This window comes from Mauremys mutica, chromosome 1 (genome assembly GCF_020497125.1).
Source record: "Mauremys mutica isolate MM-2020 ecotype Southern chromosome 1, ASM2049712v1, whole genome shotgun sequence".
NCBI lineage: Eukaryota > Metazoa > Chordata > Testudines > Geoemydidae > Mauremys > Mauremys mutica.
The window spans coordinates 26,807,582-26,833,175 of NC_059072.1; the positions used below are offsets into that span (position 1 = coordinate 26,807,582).

Genomic DNA, 25,594 nt, shown 5'->3' on the forward strand with positions numbered 1-25,594 from the left:
ATGGAGGTTTCAGAGACAGAAAGGACTGGAAAAGATTACAAGATACTACTAGGGAAGAGGAAGAGTACACTGGCCGTAATGAAAGCACACATTCCCTAGCTTACCTTTATTACTTTCCTTCTGTACACCAGAACTGACTCGGGCTAAACCTATGATGAGCAATACAGAAATAGGGAAGAGAGGACAGAAGTGCAGGATAAAGTGAAAGGTGTCTGCCAGGTCAACGTTGCCAAATAGACAGAACCAGCAGTTGCCTAGAGCAATAAGTCATTCAGTAACTGTTTATGGATGACTGCACATTGCTAGGTGCAGACATTTGACAGTTTTCTTAAGGCAGTGGCCAATTCAGGTTATCAATTCTGGAGGGCAATCTGCTATTGCCAGTGAAACTCATCAGTCCGATATATAAGGAAAGGCCTAGAGCACTGCAGAGACATTGTAAGAGAATCAGCATTTCTGCCACTCAAGACAATCCAGAGGCACCAGTGCATATTACAGAAACATCTTTAATACAATCAAACAAAACAATTTCTATACAAACATCTCATAAGGGAAGAAGGTGCATAACCTGTTTATCCATTAGAATATATCTCTGATAGCTACATGCAGTACAACTTGCATAGGATTTGTATGTGTTTGTGATGAGACTCTAAAACAACTAAACAATCTTTCATAGCCATACAAAAGAGCAGCAAAATGATTTAGATCTAGACCAGTGATACTCAGACTGAGGCTCTCGAGCCGCAAGTTGTCTCTTTAATGTATCTCCTGCGGCTCTTTACAACACATGATATTAAAAATCTGTGTGACTGAATATATGGAACTATAGCAAATGAAATAATTGGGGAATGCTGCTCACTCATTTGGCTCCTTAACCACTGAGGTCTGAGTATCACTTATCTAGACCCTGGAAAGAAGATAGAGATAGATATACTGCCATGGCTATTTATTTGCTGTTAACGGTAACATAACATTTATAATGATACAGAATTTATTGCAGAAGGGTCAACAACATTTTCAGTGAAACAGTTTTCCATCAGCAAATGCAGTTGCACTTAAATCAAAATGTTCTGTGGGAGTGAGTTGATCTCAAAAAAAAAATCAGAGAAAATTTTCAAAACTGAAATGGAGTATTTAGTTCTGAGTTTCACATTTTATTTCAATTTTATTATCAATATAATTTATATTTATATGTATGACATCTAATATTTTATAATATTTCAACTTTATCAAAACTGTTTCATAAGGTCATTTAGAGGTTTCCAAATCAAAATATTTTGGAATTTCCATTCCGCAAATATTTCAAGACTTCGACTTTTCATTCCAGTTCAGGAGAAAAACAAATTTTGAAGAGTAAGAATTTCCCAAGGGACAGAAATTCTGTTTTTTCAGCCAGCTCCTAGGTATAGGCCAAATCCTACATTCCAAAGAATGGTTGCAGAAACAGTGCACTTCCATTATACAGGTGATCCAGTCACACAAGGGCCATACAGTAGGATTTCACAACCCTGCTGGTCGTGCAGCTATACTTTGCAATGGCTCTATGCCAAAAATCCTTGGAATTTTGGGTGCTACGCTGATGGGGAGCACAATGTTATTGCAGCAGCTCTGCAAGTGATCAATAGGCTGGGAGCGAGGGAAGAATTCTCTCCCTTAACTCCAGGTTTACACAGGCTATGCAGAAGGACCTGGATTTGATTATAATTTTTTCCCAAACTTGTACAAACACTATTCAGAATACTGAGACATATTCAAAGTACTGAGTTCTTCAAATCACTAATTTCAATTTTTAGTAAATCTTGGAAAATTGGAGATCTTCCAGAAAACTGGAAAAAAAACTGTCACTACTTGAAGAGAGTAAATGGGTAATTATAGCCAGATAGCCTAACATTAATCCCAGATAAAATAATAGAATGGCTAATACAGGACTTAGTCAATAAAAGAATAAAGTATGTAAACATAATTAATGGCAATCAGCATAGTTTTATGGACACAGGTCTCAAACAAATTCAGTATTGTTCTCTGAGATCACAAGTTTGGTTGACAAAGGGAATTGTGATATAATACTTAGATTTCCGTGAAGCATTTGACTTACTGCATGATATTCTGATTAAAAAGTTAGCGCTATGCAAATCAATATTGAAATAGTATATGAATTAAAATCTTTCTATACTTCATATGTAGTTCTTAAAGAGACCGATCAATGAGTAGGGGTGTTTCTAGTCAGATCTCGCAACCATCAGTTCATGGCCCAATTCTATTCAATATTTTTAACAATGATCTAAAAGAAAATACAATATTGTTGCTGATAAAGTTTGCAGATAATCTAAAGATTGCCGGAGTGGTAAATAACAAGGAAAGTTTATTTATACAGAGTAATCGGGACCTGTTAGTAATCTGAGCACAAACTCCATAGGTGAAATCTTAGCTCCATTGAAGTCAATGGCAAATCTCCCATAGACTTCAATGGAGTCAGGATTTCACTTGATTTGCTTTAAAATAGGCAGACGCAACACAACATACGGGGGGCAGAGGGAAGCATGTATGTGTTACTCATAGGCTGAAGCACTGCATCCGGAAGAGCCTTCCCTGGTCTAACTGCAGGGCCCAGCCCTTATACTTCCTGCCCCAACCCCGCACTTCTTGTGAGAGGGAAGGGGTGGGGCTAACTGCATCCAACAGGGTGAATTAATCCCTCTACACCGGAATGAGGCCACTCTGCTTCATTACACCCCCTTAGTTGTCTCTTTTCCAAGATGAACAGTCCCAGTCTTTTTAATCTCTCCTCCTATGGAAGCTGTTCCATACCCTTTATCATTTTTGTTGCCCCTCTCTGTACCTTTTCCATTTCTCATCTCTCTCTTTTGAGATGGGGCAGCCAGAACTGCATGTAGTATTTAAGGTGTGGGTGTACCATGGATTTATACAGTGGTATTATAATATTTTCTGTCATATTATCTATCCCTTTCCTAATGGTTCCTAACATTCTGTTCGCTTTTTTGACTACTGTTGCACATTGAGCAGATGTTTTCAGGGAACTATCCACAATGGCTCCAAGATCTCTTTCTTGAGTGGTAACAGCTAATTTAGACCCCATTATTTTGCACATATAGTTGGGATTATGTTTTCCAATATGCATTACTTTGCATTTATCAACACTGAATTTCATCTGCCATTTTTTTTAAATGTCACCCAGTCACCCAGTTTTGTGAGCTCTCTTTGTAACAGTCTGCTATGGACTTAACTATCTTGAGTAATTTTGTATCATCTGCAGACTGTCAGTTCACTGTTTACCCCTTTTTGCAGATCATTTTTTACTGATTTGAGGTCTGCAAGACAAACCATATAATGAGAGACTTAGGGAGTGCAATCTATTTAGCTTATTGAAGAGAATGTGAAGAGGTGACTTGATCACAGTCTATAAATACCTATGTGGGAAGATATTTGATACTTCACAGTTCTTTAATTGAGCAGAAAACAGCATGACAAGATCCAATATCTGGAAGCTGAAACTACAAACATTTAAACTGGGCATGAGGCAAAAAATTAACAGTGAGGGTAATTAATCATTGGAATTATCTTCATCACCAGAAGTCTTTAAATCAAGATTAGATGATGTCACAACCTTTGCCCTGACCCTTCTTCTGGACAGGCACCAGGTTGCTGTAAATAGATCCATTTCCTGGGTCCACGTGCTTCTAAGAACGTCTGGGCCTGGGCAGGGATTGGCCACTGTTCTGAACTCCGGGTTTCTCATGCACTCTCCCAGGTACAGACTCCTATCTGATACCCTTTTTCTGCACTGGGACACATGGTTTGGCCACCTTGAGCCCAGAACCAGAACCACAATCCTGCCGAGCCCCCAGTGCTTAGAGGTATTTCCCTCCAAAGTCCAACTGGCTGTGGGAGCTCTGGTTTCCTTATTGTGTCCTTCATGGAAAACATGGCAGCAAAGCAAGGAACATAAACTTAGCCCTAGTCTACACTTAAAGTTTAGGGTGACATAGTTTGGCACTCAGAGGTGTGAAAAAGTCACATCTTTGAGTTTCACAGCTATGCCAACATAACTGCCAGTGTAGATGAAGCTAGGCCAATAGAAGAATGCTTCCATTGATTTAGCTACCATTCGTCAGGGAAGTGGTATTCCTACAGTGATGGAAAACCACTTCTGTGGATGTAGGCTGTCTACACTATTGGGTTATGCTGGCTTAGGGCGACTATACGCCCCATAGTATAGACATGGCCTTAACACAGGATTTTCTTCACCACAAATACTTTTATTCTTTACCAGGACTAGGGTTACAGACAGGGGTGAAAGTAGTTTAAAGGACTTACCGGTATGCCGGAGACCTGTGCGGGGTGTGGCCTCAACCAGAAGAGGTGTGGCTTCAACCGGAAGCGGCGGGGCCTTTCAAGACTGAAAGTCCCTGGGGCTCCGGCTGTGGCTGGGAGCCCCAGGGCCTTTAAATCACCCCAATGCTGCCAGATGCTGAGGCGGCTGGGAGCCCCGGGGCAAATTAAAGGGCCCAGGGCTCTGGCCGCTGCGGAGCTCCGGGCTCCTTAAATCACCGCGAGAGCCCTGCCACCACTACCTGAGCAATCTGAGCTCCCCCCGCCCCAATTAATTAATTTATTTAAAGTGTGGCTAATGTTGCCAATTTCCCACAATGACATTTTTGTTACTTTTTTGCTCAGAGCTATTAGAATGTTGGTTCTACTCAGACTTCAGCAGCACCATTAAATTAAAACTATAGTTTAGCCACACTCTTGAGTTAAGGATTATTTGAGCAGCACACTAAGGGTATGGCCACACTGGCGAGTTACAGCACTGGTAGTTTGCAGCGCTGGTCGTCCAGCTGTGCAGGGCCAGCGCTGCAGTGTGGCCACACTGACAGCTACCAGCGCTGCAGTTTGGCCACATTGGCAGCATTTCCAGCGCTGTACTGAGAGGTGCATTGTGGGCAGCTATCCCACAGAGCACCTCATCCCGTTTTGGCGCCGTTTTGGCGCTGAGTATTGTGGGAAGGGGAAGGAAGTGTGTGGGTCATTCCGCTTCCTGTTCCAACGCCCCGTGGTGCATCACTTCACTTCCCAGCAGTCACACTTTTGCCGTCCACGTTTCTTGCCATTGTGAGTGCAGCACGCTGTGAAATGGAGCCTGAGCTGCTGAGGAATTTGCTGCTGACTGTCGCCAGCACATCACATTTGGCAGTTGAGCTATTCCTTCAGCTCCAAAGTGACAGTGAGGATTCCGATGATGATATGGATTTGCCTAAAGCGGGTGAGATGAAATTGCTTGTGGCGGTAACGGAAATGCTCAGCACTGTGGAACGCCGCTTTTGGGCTCGTGAGACAAGCAGTGAGTGGTGGGATCACATTGTCATGGAAGTCTGGGATGACGAGCAGTGGCTGCAGAACTTTCGTATGAGAAAAGCCACTTTCATGGGACTGTGTGCTGAGCTCGCCCCCACCTTGCGGCGCAAGGACACAAGATTGAGAGCTGCCCTGACGGTGGAAAAGTGGGTGGCTATTGCAATCTGGAAGCTGGCAACTCGAGACAGCTACCGGTCGGTCGGGAACCAGTTTGGAGTGGGAAAGTCGACCGTTGGAATCGTGCTGATGCAAGTTAGCAGGGCCATTAATCGCATCCTGCTAAGGAGAACCGTGAATGTGGGGAACATGCAGGACATTGTGGATGGCTTTGCAGAAATGGGTTTCCCTAACTGTGGAGGGGCAATAGATGGGACGCATATTCCTATTCTGGCACCACCCCACCTAGCCTACGAGTACATTAATCGCAAGGGGTATTTCTCTATGGTTCTCCAGGCGCTTGTGGATCACCGTGGGCGTTTCACTGATATTTACACAGGCTGGCCTGGAAAAGTGCATGATGCACGCATCTTTCGGAACAGTGGCCTGTTCAGGAAGATGCAGGAAGGTACATTTTTCCCAGACCGAAAGATCACAGTAGGGGACGTTGAAATGCCCATTGTGATCCTTGGGGACCCCGCTTACCCATTAATGCCTTGGCTCATGAAACCCTATACAGGGAAGCTGGACAGGAGCCAGGACCGTTTCAACTACAGGCTGAGCCGATGCCGAATGACTGTGGAGTGTGCTTTTGGCCGTTTAAAGGGGCGCTGGCGGGCGCTTTATGGGATGCTAGACTTGGGGGAAAGCAGCATCCCTGCAGTTGTATCCGCGTGCTGTACCCTCCATAATATTTGTGAAGGGAAGGGTGAAACATTCAGCCAGGCATGGAACAACGAGGTGCAAGTCCTGGAGGCTGAATTTGCACAGCCAGACAGCAGGGCTACTAGAGACGCCCACCACAGGGCAACAAGGATTAGGGATGCCTTGAGGGAGGAATTTGAGGCAGAAAGCCAACAGTAATGTTTTTTTGCCTTGACCAGGAGTGACGTGCACTGGTTACAGTGCTTTTAAGTGCCTGTGTTTTCCTTGATGTTTGTTACCTGTGTTTTCATTGGGGTTTGTTATCTTTCACTTTATGCAGTAATAAAAACTGTTTCATAATCAAAGAAATCATTTATCTAAAAAAAAGGAAGTACACGGGCAGGGGGGTTGGTTGTTGAACTGTACATTCATAGTTTTGCATATGTACTGCCAGGAGTGCTGTGCACCTCAGGATTGTACTGTTGCATGGTGATGGGGGTTGAGTGCAGAGGGTAAGGGTCGTAGTTCTCTGGGCTCATAGGTGACCGTACAGGTGTCGGGGGCAGCTGGTGATGGTGTAGGTAAGAACCTGGATGCTGGGGAACGGGACTTGGAGCTGACATTGGTGCATAGGGGAAAGAGGTTTGGGAGGGTGGGGGTTTTGCACGGTAGTGCTCTGCCTGCATTGCTACCAGTGACTGCATACAGTCTGTTTGGCGCGCAATGAGGTTTATAAGCTGCCTCGTGGTTTTCTTCTGCGTCAACGCCTTTCTCCTGCTTTCTGTTTCCCTCCAGTGCTGCATCTTTTCTCTCCATTTCTGCGCATTTTTATTCTCTGCTGCACACTGGTTCATAACTGCCTTGACCAAATCTTCTTTGCTTCTGTTCGGTTTCCTTCTCAGGTTCTGAAGCTTTCTTTCAGTCACTGATAAGACCGGCCCAGGACTACTCAAGGTCACTATAAAAATACAGCAAATGATACATTTTAAGAGAGCTTGCATTGTGTATAATCTGAAGTAAAAGTCTCACACAAGCATTCCTCAGACATTTCAGCAACTGCTAGAGAATTCACAGCCTCCCAGAAATGGTAATGGTAATTAACCCTGGGGTTCCTGCCTGCCGCGGTATGCTCGGGCAGGGGGCTTCAAGCTTCATGGCTACACTGCCTGTTTTTGGGCTTTGTTAAAGGCAGCACTGCCATGTCCCTCAGGAATTAACCCTGGGGTTCCTGCCTGCCGCGGTCTGCTCGAGCAGGGTGCTTCTTGCTTCATGGCTAGACTGCCTGTTTTTGGGCTTTGTTAAACGCAGCACTGCCATGTCCCTCAGGAATTAACCCTGGGGTTCCTGCCTGCCGCGGTATGCAGTTGGGGAAACCAGCACTGAAACACTCCCTCCATTTCCCACAGGAGTTATTACTTGAAGATATCTCCCTTCTGTGGGTTACCAAAGAAGCAAGGGAGGGTCTCCTACAACAATGCGGATTCCGCCCGGGTCCTTATGCAGCATGCCTCTGTGCAAGCATGGTTCCCCCACCCCTCCTGGAACAGTGGCGCGGACGCGTTAGCCTGAATGGGACAGGGACCACAATGGCTCTCCCTTTAAACTTGGTCACGCGAATTGCCTATGCTCTTGCAGAAACTTTTGAAGAGATTACAGAGGCAGATTACTGCGACGTGATAGACCACATCAGTGGGATATTCCATGTCTAGGCATGCAGGCATGCAGCCATACCATCCCCCCTCCTCTCCCAAAACCTTAGCATTGCAATAAAAGCTGCTTACCTGGGACCTGCTCCTGTGATTCTTCTGCACCAAGTTCCAGGGGCTGCGACTGGCTAGCTTCCTCCTGGCTTGAGAAGAGCTCCTGACTGCATGCCTCCTCCGGGGTGTCTTCCCCCACCACAGTAGCCTCACTGTCTGCCTCCCCCTCCCCCTCCTCTACCGGCTCTGAACTGTCCATCGTGGTCCTTGGATTTACAGAGGGGTCACCCCCATAAATCGCATCCAGCTCCTTGTAAAGCCGGCAGGTCGTGGGGGCACTGCCGGATCTGCGGTTCCCCTCACGTGCTTTGCAATAGGCACTCCGGAGCTCCTTTACTTTTACCCTGCACTGCAGCGCGTCACGCTCATGGCCCCTTTCCAGCATGGCTCTCGATACCTGGGCAAAGGTATCATAATTCTTACGGCTAGAGCGCAGCTGTGCCTGCACAGATTCCTCCCCCCAAACACTGATGAGGTCCATCAGCTCGCCATTGCTCCATGCTGGGGCTCGTTTGCCACGTGGAGGCATGGTCACCTGTAAAGATTCACTGATTGCATTCCATACCTGGCTGAGCAAACAGGAAGGGGATTTTTAAAATTCCCGGGGCATTTAAAGGGCAGGTCACCTGAGGCCAGGGAAGTAGAGTCTGACCTGATGAGCAGAGTGGCTGAACAGGCATTCTGGGATACATCCTTATACCCTGGAGGACAATCACAGCGCTGGTGTGTGGCCACACTTGATGACCAGCGCTGCAGAACCAGCGCTGGAATCCTTATTCCCCATGCCGAGTGAGGTGTACGGCCAGCGCTGCAGCCAGGGAGTTGCAGCGCTGGAAGTGCCTTGCAGGTGTGGCCACTTACTAATTGCAGCGCTGGTGGAGGCTTTCCAGCGCTGCAAATCGCCAGTGTAGCCATACCCTAAAGGTATACATTTATTCTAGTGGTATCCTAAAGCTAAAAACTGATCTTAGTGGCAGCTTTAAACTACAAGTATAGCAGAGTTCTTAAGGTAAAAGCTTAGGGCCCAGTTCAGCAGTTACTTAAGGACATCCCTAACTTTAAGCACATGAGAAGCTTCATTGACTTCAATAGGACTATGGGCCTGCTTAAAGTTAGGCATATGCCTATGTTGAGTCAGGGCCTGACTTTTGGCAGCACCATTAAAATTGAAGCTATTTTAGTAGTTCAGGAACAATCTTAACTTTTAAAATGTTCTGACTTCAGACTAATTCCTTTTATCATCCTTAATCTTTCATTACCACTAGTTTTTAATGTTATATATTATATATATTACACACAAATAACTACATTAAAAGAACATTAAGATTGCAAAGTCAAGCACTCAAGAGTTAGGACATTCTTGTGTGTATTCTTTTACGATAAAGTCTTCAATTACGTAATCACTTACAATTTTTTTTCCACATGGCCACTACCTCATTCAGTGCATAGGATGGAAGGTGCTGAGTTAATGAGAAACTGTTCAATATTCTCTTTTCACATCATTGATAAAGTGGTCCTATACTTATGTACTACATATCATTCAAACTCTACTCTGCATGCAGAGTTATTAATTTCCTCATGAGCTTTTCTATGGGCTCATCATTATAATTAGGCTTGGAAAGATTAGATTTTTATTGGCAAATGTTGGTAAACGTCAATTTCACCATTCATACACAAAATGATGAAAAAATATTTCCATTGATAATAATCAAAATGTACAGAGAGGCAGAATAAGAAAAGTGCTATTTGAGAACTTATTAAAGTTAGATTTAGGGATATTTACTTCGTATATTTTGACATACGACATTGGCAATTTGTGTTTTAATGGTTATAAAGCTTTAATTTTTTGAATCACAAATCTACTGTCATTAAATAATTATTGTCTAACCCCCTGACTGTCTAAGTCCCCCAGATAATTTCCCATAACTGTGAAAATTTAAATGGATAAAATTTAGAAAATGCTTAAAAACAAACATTGATTGATATTATCTGTCAAATTATAAAAAAATAAAAATTGAATTCTTCCAAGCTCAATTATAGCACCTGAGTGCTTCACAAACATTAATCAATGTATTTGCACAACGCTCCCCTGAGGTGTGTGGGTGATGGTATTATCCCCATTTTACAGATGGAGAACTAAAGCCTGGAAAGATTAGGGTCAAAAGTGCCTACTAATCTTGGGTGCCTGTTATGAGACACCTAGCACTTGATTTTTCAGAGTACTTAGCATTATAGCACTGTATATATTCAAGCAAAGCTCCCGTTGGCTTTCAGTTGCAGTGGTGAGAGCTCAGCACTTCTGCAAATCAGAGCACAGGGTCTGAGGTTGGGCAGTCAGAAAATGAGAAATTGCTTTACATGACAGCCGCCAATTTGGCTGACACCAAGGATTGAACCAGGGACCTCCAGAGTTAAACGTATGGGGCTTGCTACAACTTGAGCCAAGCTCTCAAGATAAAATCTGTAATAGACTCATATTCTCTATGGCTCAAGCACAGAGAGAGAGAGACAACCTACACTGACCAACAGATTACAGTTGCACAGAGAGAAGCTGAGTCCTTATATTTAACCACTGCAAGAGAAGTTTCTCCTCGACTCAAGAACTATAGGTCTGTGTTTTGGGGGCTAATGGAGCAGGGTTTTTGCTGTACCTTTGCAGGTCTGAGTGACTTACCTAGTAATTGTAGTATTTGTTTGTAGCAACAGGGTCCTTAAAGAATTCCAGCCAACTCGTTTATTTCTGCAAAGCACGAAGAAAATTTGTCAAGCTGTTTTTGAGTCACAGGTCATTAAATATCATCCTGAATACAGAACCAATCAATTTCAGCTACAGTTAAAGTTAATGGCCATACATCAGGCCAGATCTGCACACCAAGGGAAACTCCACATGTGTCAGAGTAGCGGCTGTGTTAGTCTGTATCAGCAAAAAGAACAGGAGTACTTGTGGCACCTTAGAGACTAACAAATTTATTTGAGCATAAGCTTTCGTGGGCTACAGCCCACTTCATCGGATGCATAGAATGGAACATATCATGAGGAGATATATTCCACATGTGGTTTCTCCTCCTTTTGCATGGAAAGAGGGATCAGTCACGACTGAGACACAGTTCCTCTTCTCCCCAGGATCCTGAAGAGGACTCTCTATAAGGTTGGAGGGCAAGGAATTTTATAAGCATACTCTCCACTCCATTATCCAACTCATTAATGAAACTATTGAATAGTACCAGACCCAGGACAGATCCCTGTGGGACCGCACAAGATACACCCCCCTACTCTGATGGCAAATCATTGATGACTACACTTTGAGTATGATCTTCCAACCAGTTTTGCATCCACCTTATAGTAGTTTCATCTAGACCACATTTCCCGACTTTGCTTATGAGAATGTCATGTTGGACTTTGTCAAAAGCCCTACTAAATCAAGATATATCACGTTTACTGCTTCCCACCCCCCATCCTCTTCACTAGGCTAGTAACCATATAAAGAAGGAAATTAGGTTGATCGGGCATGATTTGTTCTAGACAAATCCATGCTGGCTATACTTCATAATCGTATTATCTTCTAGGTGCTTAGCCCAAACACCTAGCCTACCCACCCAACCCTCTAGGCCAGGGGTAGGCAACCTATGGCACGGGTGCCGAAGGTGGCACGCGAGCTGATTTTCAGTGGCACTCACACTGCCCAGGTCTTGGCCACCGGTCCGGGAGGCTCTGCATTTTAGTTTAATTTTCAATGAAGCTTCTTAAACATTTTAAAAACCTTATTTACTTTACATATATCAATAGCTTAGTTATAGATTATAGACTTATAGAAAGAGACCTCCTAAAAACTTTAAAATGTGTTACTGGCATGCGAAACCTTAGAGTGAATAAATGAAGACTCGGCACAGCACTTCTGAAAGGTTGCCGACTCCTGCTCTAGGCTTAAGAGCCCAAGCGGCAGCCCAAGCCACAACATCCACACTGCTATTTTAGCATGCCAGCCTGAGCCCGACTAGAGTGAGTCTATGTACCCATGCTGGGAGGCTCATTCTCAGCTGCAGTGTAGATATACACTAAGTGTCAAAGTTCTCAATAGAAAAAAATATCTCTATGTAATCTGAAATTCAACAATTAGGAAACTAATTAGAGAAACAAATACCAACATCCACTTTAGCAATTTAAGGCTATACAATGGGAAGAAATAACAACATGTAAATAAAAAAATCTGATTTAAATTTCAAAAATAAATTTCCATGAGTTAAATAAAAGATTTTTTTTAAAACTAAAAACAAAAACCAGTTGTGATTTGTATCCACCCTAGCAGCAACTGAGGGAGGGCACAGGGCTTTTTCATGAATGCCCTGGTCTCCTGAGAATCCCCCAGGGTCCATTCAGAACCCAGGGTTTCATAGGGATGGGGATAGTCCCCACAACTCATTTGTGGGAGTGGAGTCAAGTCCTGACCCTAATGGATCAATCAGGGAGAAAACCCAGAAGCAGACCCTCTCTGAACTTTCCTTTCCTTTAACCTCCTCCCATGAGCTTGCCCATGGTCAGGAAGTTGATTTACAGGTAAAATTTTCAAAAGTGCCAAAGTGTGTTAGGCTTATAATTCACTCAGGCACTTAAATTTTTTTTTACCCTGTATCTTATTTGAGTCACAGTATCCTCAGCAGCATAATGCTATCTAATACAAATAATTAATAATAATGATGCCTACAAATAATTATTATTAATAATAATGTCATGCTAAGCATTGGTGCCATGCTGGAACAACGAATGAATGCTCACTTAGAGGCAACACAGACACTTTCTGAATCATTAAAACCACTTCTGCAGCACCTGGGTTTTCTTTACAAACTCCCCTATCTGCATATTGACCAGGCCTGAATGTTAGTGAGGTTTGTAATGTGCCTAATATCTGTATTAGAACAGTTGTAATTTTTTTCTATCTTTGTAAAAGATATTAAGTTGCATGAGTACTGAGATCCTAGCAAATCAACCACAGCCTCATTACTGATCAATTCATTTCACTTACTTTTGCCTCACTCTTACACAGTTCTAAAATTAGAAACAAGCAGAAGCCTACTGGAAACACTATGCAGCATCTTAATTGGGCTGTCACTAGGGTAAAGTTCTACTCCTGTCAGCAACTAGCCACCTTGTTAGCATCATGCAACCTATTGGTTTTTAAAAGATGGAAATAAAAATGTCCTTCTGTTGCTACATACCAGGTAGTCTCTTCTTTTATAACTGGGAAGAGTGAACATTTGGAATATACATAGGATAATCTTGAAATAGACTAAAATATTGTAAAAAAAGGCATTTGGTTCCACTTTTGATTAAAGTCTGTATTTAGTCACTTCCACTATCTAAAACACAACCACCAGAAACCAAAAATAATCATGTATTAAATCCTGACTTCAGGAAGAGCATTGCTTCACTAAGAACTGAGTAAGTACTTTAGAATTGAGCCATATAATTTATCAATGCCTCTGTAACAACTCTCTGAGCTCTTCAGCCTCACACATCCTGTAGACCAGTGGTAGGCAACCTGCGGCCCATGGGCTGCACGTGGCCCATCAGGGTAATCCGCTGGCGAGCTACGAGACAGTTTGTTTATATTGACTGTCTTCAGCCATGGCCTCCTGCAGCGATGGCCACCCACAGCTCCCAGTGGCTGCGATTCGCTGTTGCCTGAGGACAGTCAATGTAAACAAACTGTCTCCCACGGGCCACAGGTTGCCCACCACTGGTGTAGACATATGGTTGAAAGTAGTATGATTGTAGACTAACGCATAACTCTCAGGCTCTGGAAAGATGAGAATGCACCTTCATATGCAGAAGAGTTAAAATGAGTGTCAGCCTCTGAAAGAATTCACATACCAACCTTAAACTCAACACAGTCAGAGAAACCTGAGCCCCTTTCCACATGTTAAAATCCAGCCTAGGAGACAACCTGACCTAAACCACACTTTCACTGCACCAAATACATATCTAGGCACCAACCTATGTATGCACATATACCTGAAGAGGTAGTACAAATACACAAGAACAACATAGGGAATATTTCCCATATTCACCTTGGTACTGAAGCCACTGGACCAGATCCTAATATCCTGGCTCCATTCCTTTTGCACCACTGGAGCAGTGCAATGGGGACAGATTCCCGTGGTGTAGGTTTAAAGCCAGCATAACTGGCCCTATGGTACTCACTGATGTAGGCATGGGGGGCATTCCTGGGCTGGCCAGGGTCTGGAGGGGATGGTCTCAGACTGCAAAGTGGTCCTTAGAGAAGTAGTCTATCTGGTGTAATTTAAAGCAGCTCTTAGGCTGCTTTATGTTATATTTGGGGCTAGATTGTCTATCTGGTGGGCCATTGGATCAAGGGAGCATAAATGTGTTTTAGAGCCACCTTTTCTTTTCTGCCCACCCACCCTTGGTCCCAGGCTGAGTGCAGCATGAATGGTACTGGGTACCTGGTCTATTTCATCCACTGTCTCATGTACACTTGTGTAATTGCTACTACCATTTCTTTGGGAAAAGCCTTCACACCTCAGCTTTTGGGGCACTAACCACCCCACACTGGTTTAGTGGGCATTCCCTGCCTTCCTCTTCATCCTTTTCCACAGACTTCATCTTTGTAATTACAAATAAAGTATAAATTATTAGCTTTTTATGGTACCTATTTTGTAGCAAATTTTCAAGAGATTGCTATTGAAAACTGGGTTTGTTCTTTGTTCTTCTTTATAACATTTTCCTTCCCTTCACTCCACTTTTAATTTTTTCCCTGTTTTCACTCCACTCTGAAAACCTCATGGTATATCTTTTCCAGTTCCTGTTTTCCCTCAATTTAAATGTTTTTAAATGATTTATATCCTTCACATATTTTCCCATCTCAAAGACCATTTACCTTTCATCTCTCAGCTCCCATCAAAATCTCCCCCACGGTATTCTTCAGCATGCTCCCTATTCATCCCTCTCCCCACCACCACCCCAGGAAACTGGTAGAGTCTGCAGGAAGTGAGGAAAACTTGGCTCTGGGCAGGGAGGGCTGGAAAAGAACCTGTCCAAGCTGAGGAGAGACTGCAAATGCCCTGTGATGGGGTACCTGCCCCACACTGGACTCTAAGGGATTAATAGAGCCCTAGAGGCTGTGCAGGAGGCAGCCAATCAGAGAAGGGCTGAAGGGAACAGCCAATCAGGGCCAGGCAGGCCTACATAAAAAAGAAGCCGCAGGACAGAGGAGTGCAGTTCTCTTCTGGGAGCCCAGGGAGGATGGATGGATGGATGGATTGTGTCTCTGGAGGGCTGTGAGAACTGATAACACCCTGGACAGAGCAGTGTGTTAGCAGGGACTGGGGGAATGAAAGACAGCTCCTGGCTGGCTGCTGGGATTTGCAGGCTGAGACTCTGAGGCAAGGGCAAAGAGATTGCTGAGGCCACAAGAAAGTGGCCAGACAATTTGCTGTAGTAGCCACTAAGGGAAATAGCTGAACAGTGGATTGCAGGTCCCCTGGAAGGGGGGAGTACAGTGTGTGGCAGGGACGGAGGGCTGTGTTGCTGAAGTGGATGCTGTGGTCTTTGGAGAGATGTGGGTCCTAAAGCAGGAGTGATGGTGGTGAGGCATCACCTGAAAAGGGTGCACTAACATGCTGAGCTAATTCCCAAGACAGCCAGCAGGAGGTGCCAGTGGTGAGTGAACCCTGTTATAGGCCCCAGGCAGGAAAGCCCGGGAGGAGGAAGAGAAACCTTGGGTTGTGTGGACTTCTGGGGGATTCTGAGTTCTAATTACTGTTTGTTTTGTATTAATAAACCCACTTTACAAGGAGGGGTATTTTTTCCATCAAGAAAAAGCTTGGTGATGTTTATTTGAACTGTTCAAGGAGAGAAACTGAGGCAAGCTGCCTGCAGTGTGGCCCTAGGCCATAAGGGAGCACACCAGAGGCAGTTGGCCTGATTACAGACCCATATTGGGATATTACTGATACTAAACAGTAATGCCAACAGCACTTTACACAGGCATTGAAGATACTGATTCTAGTCATCTCTTAGGTGTTCTTCATGTTCATGTTACAGAAACAGAGCAAGATGCTGTTTCCCATTCCCCAGAATGGAAATCTCACCAGTACAGCCCTGCCACGGGGGCAAGTTGGCTAAAAATTCTGCAGAAATTATAATAAAAAAGCAGAAGGTAAAAGTTAATGCTTTTTGATCGACAGCAATAACTCATCAGTGAAGAGCCCCTGGGTTGCCATGGCAACAGTAATACTGAACACTGGGGCTGCTGTCTTTCTCACTGTTATTTTTCTGTGCAATAGTTTGTTGGTTCTGGGGTTTAAAGGAAAACACTCTGCTCATTTTGTGTAAACAGCCTATTATAATATTTATACCTTAGCTCTAATAACACAAATTACAATTTAGGGTTAGAAAAAAATTCTAATTTGGACTTGTAAGAGTTTTAAAATTCCAGCAATGTTGTTGCCCCACTGAGCTGTTGCCAAGCCCAAAATGGGCTCGGAGAAATAGGGATAGAGTCAAGGAGCTCAATCTATAAGGTGTTTTCTAATCCTTTAATTATTCTCGTGGCTTTTCTCTGAACCCGCCCCAGTTTATCAACATCTTTCTTGAATTGTTGGCACTGGAAATGGACACAGCATTCCAGCAGTGGTCACACCAGTGCCAACTATAAAGGTAAAATAACATCTCTACTCCTACTTGAGATTCCCCTGTTTATTTATCCCAGGACTGCATTAGCTTTACACCATAGAGGCTATGTCTACACAGGGATAACAAACCCTGGCATAAGTCAGCTGACTCAGGGTCCTGGAGCTTGTGTTCCAGGGCTGAAAAATCACTGTCTTGAGCTCTGGGACCCTCAGAGCGTGAAGCCAGCTGACCTGGGCCAGCCGCGGCTGTGCTGCAGGTCTTTTATCCCTGTGTAGACGTGCCCAGAGTCAGCTGGGAAGCTCATGTTCAGCTGATTAACCACCAGGACCCCCTGATCTTTTTCAGAGTCACTGCTTCCCAGGATAGAAATGTTGGGAATCAAATGTTGCAAACAGAATGTTGGGAATAATCAAGAAAGGGATAGATAATAAGACTGAAAATATCATATTGCCTCTATATAAATCCATTGTACATCCACATCTTGAATGCTGCGTGCAGATGTGGTTACTCCATCTCAAAAAAGATATTCTGGAATTGGAAAAGGTTCAGAAAAGGGCAACAAAAATGATTAGGTATATAGAGCGGCTTCCATATGAGGAGAGATTAATAAGACTAGGACTTTTCAGCTTGGAAAAAGGCGACTAAGGGGGGATATGATAGAGGTCTATAAAATCATGAGTGGCATAGAGAAAGTAAATAAAGCAGTGTTATTTACTCCTTCTCATAATACAAGAACAAGGGGCCACCAAATGAAATTAATAGATAGCAGGTTTAAAACAAACACAAGAAAGTATTTTTTCAAGCAACGCACTGTCAACCTCTGGAACTCCTTGCCAGAGGGTGTTGTGAAGGCCAATACTATAATGGGGTTCAAAAGGGAGCTAGATAGCCATTGATGGACCTATCTTCCATGAATCTATTAGCCAGGATGGGTAGGAATGGTGTCCTTAGCCTCTGTTTACCAGAAGCTGGGATTGGGTGACAGGGCATGGATCACTTGATAACCTGTGTTCATTCACTTTGGGGCACCTGCCATTGGCCACTGTCAGAGGACAGGATACTTGACTTGATGGACCTTTGGTCTGACCCAGTATGGCCATTCTTATGTTCTTGTGATTTCCCCATCCTGTAAGTAGGACCTACATTCTTTGTTCCTAGGTATAAACATTTACATTTAGCCATGTTAAAACACATATTATTTACTTGGTCCCAACTAACTAAGTGATCCAAATTGCTCTGTATCAGTGACCTGTCCCCTTAATTATTTACCACCCCTAATTTTTGTGTCGCCTGCAAACTTTATCAGTTATTTTATTTTCTACTAGGTCACAAATAAAAATTAATTAAATAGCATAAAGCCAAAAACCAATCCCTGCAGGATTCCATTAGAATCACACCCATTTGATGATTACCTGTTTAAAATTACATTTTGAGACCTACCAGTTAGCCATCTTTTAATCCATTTAATGTGTGCCATGTTAATTTTATATCTTTCCAGTTTTTTTAATCAAAATGTCATGCAATGCCTAGTCAAATACCTCACTGAAGTCAAAGTCTATTGCACAACACTACTACCTTTATCAACCAAACTTGTAATCTCATCAAAAAAAGATATCAAGCTAGTTTGACAGGTTCTATTTTCCATAAACCCATGTTGATTGGCTTTAAATAAATTACTCTCCTTTAAAACTTTATTAATGAAGTACCATATCAGCCACTCCATTATTTAGCTCAAGATTGGTGTCATCTCATTTACACTTTTAAAATATTGGCACAATATTAGCTTTCTTCCCATCTTCTGGAACTTCCCCAGTGTTCCAAGATTTATTGAAAACCAACATTAACGGTCCAGCAAATTTTCAGCCAGCTGTTTCAAAACTTTTCCCAGATGACTTAAAAATTTCTGACTTTAGTAGCTTTTGTTTAACATCCTCCTGAGATACTAGTAGAATGAAAAGAGTGTTATCATATTATATGACTACATCATCTGTTTTTTCACAAATATGGAACAGAAATATTTATTGAACACTTCTTTCTTCTTTGTATTGATAATTCCACCATTTCCATTCCTTATAGATTTTCTACAGTTCCTAGTTTCTGATTTATATCCATTACTATTACTTTCCCCTTTCTTCCATTTGTTTAATATATTTATATATTTTTGTAGCTGCCTTCACTTCCCCTCTAAACCAGGTTGCCTTCCTCCTTGATTATTGGATGACCCAAAAACCATAAAATATTCTTAAACAATTCCCAATTGTCATTTACATTTTTCTGATTATATTCTTCCGCCCACCCCACCAATCAACCACAAAGGACTTTGAAGTTGTGTTTTAATAATACTTTAATAACATCCATTTTTTTAACAAGAGAACTTTTCTCTCTTCCCTCTCCCCACCCCCAAGAATGCTTTCAAAAAACCAAGAGCACCAAATTTATGGTTAGCAAGCACAGGGGCCTTACCTCTCTCACACCATGTACTCACTTTCCTGAGGATTGCCACCGATGTCTACCTCCAATACTCCTGATTCCTGAAAGTAACCAACAGAATTAGTTAATGGATATACAGACACACACATCCCTGCATATATCTCCATGATGCTTCAGCTCCCAGGCATCACCCTCACCGCAAGGTTAGGTAACATGGTGGTAAAAGTACTTGTGTGTGGCCTGCACACCATTGCTGAAAACCATGTAGGATGTACCACCGCTGCCACCATGTCCTGGTCTGCACCCTCACTTGAAACTGGGGGGTTTCAAAGTGAGGACCAGCATGTATTCCCCCACCCTAAAATCCTAGGGTAGGTCTCCTTCGCTGCCACCAGTCAGGTTAAAGTGTCTGACACACTGCCTGTCCCCCAAGCTTCCCCTGGGGAACCCTGATTCAAACCCCTTGAATCTCACCAGAGAGAGAGAGAGAAACAGCCAGTTCCCCTCCTCCCCCTCTTCCTTCTCTCCAGCCTGCTCTGGAGAGATATACACCGAGTCAAATCCTTGACTCAACACAAAGAGGGACTCACTTCCCCCCTCCCCTTCCCTAGTCCTGGAAAGAGATACGGTACCTGATTCAAACTGCTTGAATCAAACCCAGGAGGACTGTCTCTTCCCCCCTCCCCTTCCCCTGAATTTCCACAAGAGAAGGAGTTAACCAAGTCCAAAGAAAAGAAAGAATTTATTAAAGAATAAAAAGAAAATACAGAATCTCTATGAGCCCAAGCTGGACACTCATAGGGTATAACCTTATCAATCTCTGGAGAGAATTCCCCCTCCCCCTTTTCTCAGTAAAAGCAATATCAGCAAACAGGAATAAAGCATTTCCTTTAGCAAACACACAATTGCAAATATAGAAATCAAATCATAAGACTAATTCGCCTTTCTAATTAATACTCACTATTAATTAGTAGAAACTACTCCAGGAGAACTTGGAGACATGACTGGTCTCTTTTAGATCCAAAAAGAGAACCTGAGACAAACAAAGAAAACACAGACAAAGGCTTCCCTCCACAGAGATTTGAAATTCCCCTGTCCCTTGATTGGTCCTCTGGTCAGGTGTTTCTCAGGTTACTGAGCTTGTTAACCCTTTCCAGGGAAAAGAGACCTTAACCCTGATCTGTTTATTTATGACAACTCCCATGACCTTCATGATGATTCCCTGAATGGAGTTCCTTCATGACTTCAGGGACCTCACATATCATTGGCAGAGCAACCTTTCAACCAGGAGATGGGAATCTGACCTTTAAATTAATCTCTTCAGAGTTTAGAAACAACCACTAACTAGGCCACTAAGTATAAGACCTACTAAGTTGTTGAGAGCTTGAGTGAAACAGATATGCTACACTTTGAAAACTAAACTACTGATAATAGAGATGTGACATTAAAAGCTTTCAGCTAAGTAGTTCCAGACCTTAAGCATATTTCCAAACCGTTGTCTTTGGTTTTGAGGTACAGTGTTTCTCCAGTTACAATGGACAGAATGTACTGAATATTAAAGGCTATCGGCTATTGTTTAATAACTTAGTCTCTAACTCTGTTTCTACGTTCTTTCTGACATCAGGATGCTGACATGACTGCTGGAAGTTTGGCAGTGGAGCTTTTTATTTACTTTGTCTTACCCCATCACTAACAGACCTTAAAACAATAAGTCTTCTTTTCCTAAAATCCTCTGGTTGCTCAGCTGTACCTCAGGTTTCTTTCCCTCCTCCAGCAACATAATAGGCAGTTGTGCAAGTTCCCGCTTCATATATAACTGTCAGAGTGTAACTTTAAGCATCTAGGACATTGTGAACTATGTTAGTCTTTCAATATAATTGACATAAGATAACCTCTTTAATACATCTCAGTAAGATCAGACTAACATCCAGTATTGGGGGGCTGGGAGGGGGATTTAGAAAATAAACAACAGGAATTAGAAGTAAAAGACCTAAGTTTAAAAGTACAAGAAATTGGAGAAATTCTGGAAATTCAGGAAAAAAGATTTGTTCTCTTATTGTCCATTATACTCTCTTTTGTTCTCCATCCCCATTAAGAAGTAAAGCTCCACTAAGAAATCTTAGTACCAAAAAGTCACTCCTGCTTGTCAGCCTCAAATATGCCTACGGGAGGCAAGAAACACTATTAAACTTTAACATTAAACAGCCATGTTTTTTAACTCTCATCTGGTCCAAAGTGAAGTTTGTATTCCTCAAAAGAACCAGAAGCTTAGCTCTATTGATATGTGTAATAGATCTCCACACTGATCCCTTTTCATATTGTCCTGCCTGCCAGCACTAGAGTTACATTTGGACAGTCTCCAATTTATGATCATTTAGTACTTTGTTTGAAAAATAAAAACAAAACAGAAGTTAATAAAAATAACATTTTATATGACCCATTTGATACATCTGACTCTTAGAGAAAGCCATGAGATGTCTGAAGCTAGCAAGCAGGGCTTAATAGCCTAGCCTTGATTTTTTTTCAAATACCTAGGACTCTCTGGCTTACAAGTTCAAATTCTCCCATGTCAATGCTTCTATGATAGATAAAATGTGTAGTTCACTGTATGTGTGGGTCTTTCATTTGAAACCTTGAAAACCAGGGTCTTATTTGCTCTGTGTAGACATTAAATGCCTCTAGATATGTGCCTTCTTTTCGCCGCCCCCTCAAATGATGCCTATTTTCAAAAGCCTCCTGGATTAAGAAAGCTGAAAATTAGACCTGACAAGAGTATGTTCTGGGAGTTTGGAGGATCTTGAAAAAGAACTGAGTGCCAAGCAGCTTTGTTACTGCTGCCTCTGCACATGTAGGCACCCTCTCTGCCCTCCCTTCACCTGGCCCATGCAGCCAAAGGCATCACTCATCTATTCTCTATCAAATTCATGCTGGACCTTTCTGCCTTCCCCAGTCCCTGCAGACATGAAATGTCACTGACCTGGTGTCATATCAGTTACTCCGGTAGTATCATCAATGTCAATAAATTCTAGAAAATTCTCTCTGACGGTCACCATTACAGGGACATTTTCACTAGGTTCTGTTGTTGTTACAAAACACATCATTAAAGTAATTTGTTCCATATGGCTGATGTCAGGTGTGCAGTCCAGAATAACAGAGTAATATCTTGCTGATTTCAGATCTGCCACAATCTTCTATTTGACTTTTGTTGCCAGTAACTGTCTGATCTCATTTTGAATTGTTTTTCCAAGGTAGTGGTGTGTGTACATTTCTTGGGTGGTGACTCTTCTTAGTTGCTCCTGGAGTACAGCATCAAACTCAGTCATCAGCTCCAAAATTTTAAGGAGGTTTCAATTGTTTGGCACATATAGCTGATCTGAAGTGCCACGCAGTGCTAGGTTTTGGGTAACAAGCATTCTCAAAGTGGCAATGAGCCTTTTCAGAACATTTTGCCAGTAAAGAGACTCTGATGCAATCTTCTCTTGATGCTGATCATTTATGGTGGCCTTTAACCTTAGTCTCATCTCAAGCTCTTTCCACCTATGAAATGCTCTCTGCTGATTTGCTGCCTTCTCATGGCATGCCAAATTTCTAGCCAGATTTTTTCAGTCCTTTGTTCCTGTAGAATCCAGTGTGCCTGGAGCATAAGACTGGAAGAGTTTGCAACAAAAACAGTACAGGTCTGTCGCATCTTACGCTGGGGTTACGTTCCACAGTCAGCGCGTAAAGTGAAAATCGTATATAGTCAAAATTACATTGAGTGTAATGGCGGGCGGAATCGCCCGCATTACAGGTACATTATTAAAATTGTTATTTTTCTCTTTTTTTGTTTTTGTTTTTGCCGACCACGTAAAGCTGAAATTGTGCATGTTACATGCGCATAAGATGTGACAGACCTGTATGCAGCATTCTGGGTTTTTGAGTACATGAGCCATGGCCTCTCCACTTTGTCACCATTGGGGATTTCACGCCAGTAATGTGTTGGATGGAAACTTCTATTTTCATTATCTTTAGGGAACATGAAGTTTTTCACTTTTTGTCGCCCATGCAGTACAAGGAAGTCCCTCAGGCTACTGCTAAGTGGGTCCAAAGTCCTGGATCATCTAGACTTAAGGAACTAAACTCAGCAGCAGCTGTTTCTTGCGCCTCCACCACACTCTTCTCTGATCTACACTTTTCTCCAGGAATGTGCATGGTTACATCCATTTGAGATGGAGATATGGATGCTGTAGTAGCTGCCAGGTCATCTGCACCGTGACTAACTGGAAGATCAGGCATCTCCTCACCACTCACATCCTCACTGGGGCCGGAAGGCTCACCGTGAACATTTGTGTCTATGTATCTCAGGAGAGATCCTTCCTGCTTAGATAGAAAAGCTGTCTTTGCTTTCTTTCTTTTTCTGAATGCTGCCCCAAAGGGGCATTTTCTTCTTTAACTCATGACTGCTGTTCTATGCCAGCTATAGTGGCTCTCAACACTCAGTTGAAGGGGACAAATAAGCAGGCTGGTAGCAGGGCCTAAGTGAGGGAAGGTATCAGCATCTTAAGGGCCTAACTGGTTCCTACTACTTCAGTTGACTTTCTGTTCTCCTCAAGTGGGTTCAGGGAAGCTTCAGGAAACAGGAAGCTTTCTGAGAAGCTGGGGTTAATCAGTCCAGGCTCCTGGGGGTGCTAGAGAGTTACATAAAAGGCTCCTCCTCCTCTCTCTCCCTGCAGCTCCTGCTGCTTTCTGTTATTCCCTCTCACCTTTTCTCCTGCCTGCCTGTTATGTTTTGTGCCCTCCTTCCTCCAGCACAGTACTCCACCATCTCTGTGCATCTAGATCACAGAGAATACATATACACCAGCAGCAGACACAATTTTCCCCACTCTGGGTCCTAGTGGTGCCCCCCACAGTATGGCACCTGAGGAGGCCACCTCAGTTCGCCTCATGGTGAGGCCAGCCCTGTGCTGCCTCTTTTGCACAAGAATAGGAGGCTCAGCAGCCAATGTAGGACTAATGAGGACCACCTTGAACTTTACATTTTGGCATGCACCTGCGTGTACCATGACTAACTTACTCAGCTATGTGGGCCTGTCCAATTCTGAATATAGACTGCACTGTGACAGACTGACAATATTCTGTATGAACTTTATTGAATTAAATTAAACCTTATTGAATTGGTTTTAATACCTTTAGGATCCATTCTATTAAAAATGCAGTTGTGTATGTGGTATTGTCAGCATGTCCCTTTTCTAAGAGAGTGACTAATGCACTCTCTTGCAAGGTATTAGGAACTTTAAAGGGGCTTTTGGAACAATACTCCCAGTACTTCCTAGGAAATCCACTTCACAGGTAAGGGGAATGCAAATGGCCCATTTGAAATTCACCCTTTTGAAGTTACACCCTGGACAGGAAAACACATTGTTTACCAGGGCTGCCCAGATGATTCAGGGGGCCGGGGTGGAAGGACCCCCCACCGCAGGTCTTCGGGGCACTTTGGCGGCAGGTTCCGGAGCGGAAGGACCCCCCGCCATGGGTCTTCGGGGCACTTTGGCGGCGGGTCCCGGAGTGGAAGGCAGGGCCAGCTCCAGACCCCAGCGCGCTAAGCGCGTGCTTGGGGCAGCGTCCCGTGGGGAGGGCGGCCGGCGGTGCCGGTGGACCTCCCGCAGATTTGCCTGCAGAGGGTCCGCTGGTCCCGCGGCTTCGGTGGAGCATCCGCAGGCATGCCTGCGGGAGGTCCACCGGAGCCGCGGGACCAGCGGACCCTCTGCAGGCACGTCTGCAGGAGGTCCCCCGGAGCCGCGGGACCGGCGACCACCAGAGCGCCCTGCTTGGGGCGGCGGAAATCCTAGGGCCGCCCCTGGCGGAAGGACTCCCCGCCGCGGGTCTTCGGGCACTTTGGCGGCAGGTCCCGGAGCAGAAGGACCCCCCGCCACCGAAGACCTGGAGTGGAAGAAGCTCTGGGGGCCCAGGCCCCATGAGAGTTTTCCAGGGCCCTTGGAGCGAGTGAAGGATCCCGCTCCAGGGGCCCTGAAATACTCTCGTGGGGGCTCCTGCGGGCCTGAGGCAAATGCCCCACTTCCCCCCCCCGCCTCCCGGCGGCCTTGTTGTTTACTAATTACTTGCTCCTGGAACCTTCAGCTCTAAGGCCCCAGAACTGTATAAAGGGTGGACTAAACATGGTATGAATGTGCTTGTTCTGAGCTGAAGCTGTGATGAACTTGTGACCACAAAGGAAATCCCTGGGTGGGCTGATGGACTGCTCCTGCCAGAGCCCACATTAGGCTTATCAGATATCTCCCAAACTCTATGAGCATGCATGTATATTCTTCTGTTGTTTTGTAATGTTTTCTCTGCAGTGCTTTTATCTTAAGAATAAAATAGAACTGTCTGGTAACTTATAACTGTTGACAATCACTCTGTTACCAGTCTGTGAAGAAAAACCAAGCAGTTTTGCTTGGGCAACCTATCTCTGCTGGGAATAATACAATGTTGATAGGGAACTGTGCAGCCTGGAAATATGCCAGTCAGAAGAGACTGAGACACAGGTTTCCACCCCAAGACAGGCAATGGTAGGGAGCTGGACCATTTAGGGAAGA

The 25,594-nt window shown here is 43.7% G+C and overlaps 1 long non-coding RNA gene across 1 annotated transcript; it reads right to left on the bottom strand.

The window, feature by feature from the left end:
- Positions 1–813: 813 nt before the first annotated feature.
- LOC123354329 lies at positions 814–19,117 on the bottom strand. The gene is made up of 3 exons (XR_006574730.1): positions 19,050–19,117; positions 10,609–10,674; positions 814–1,088 (listed from the first exon to the last, which is right to left on the bottom strand). It is a non-coding gene; the product is annotated as an uncharacterized LOC123354329 (long non-coding RNA).
- Between the last annotated feature and the right edge of the window lie 6,477 nt (positions 19,118–25,594).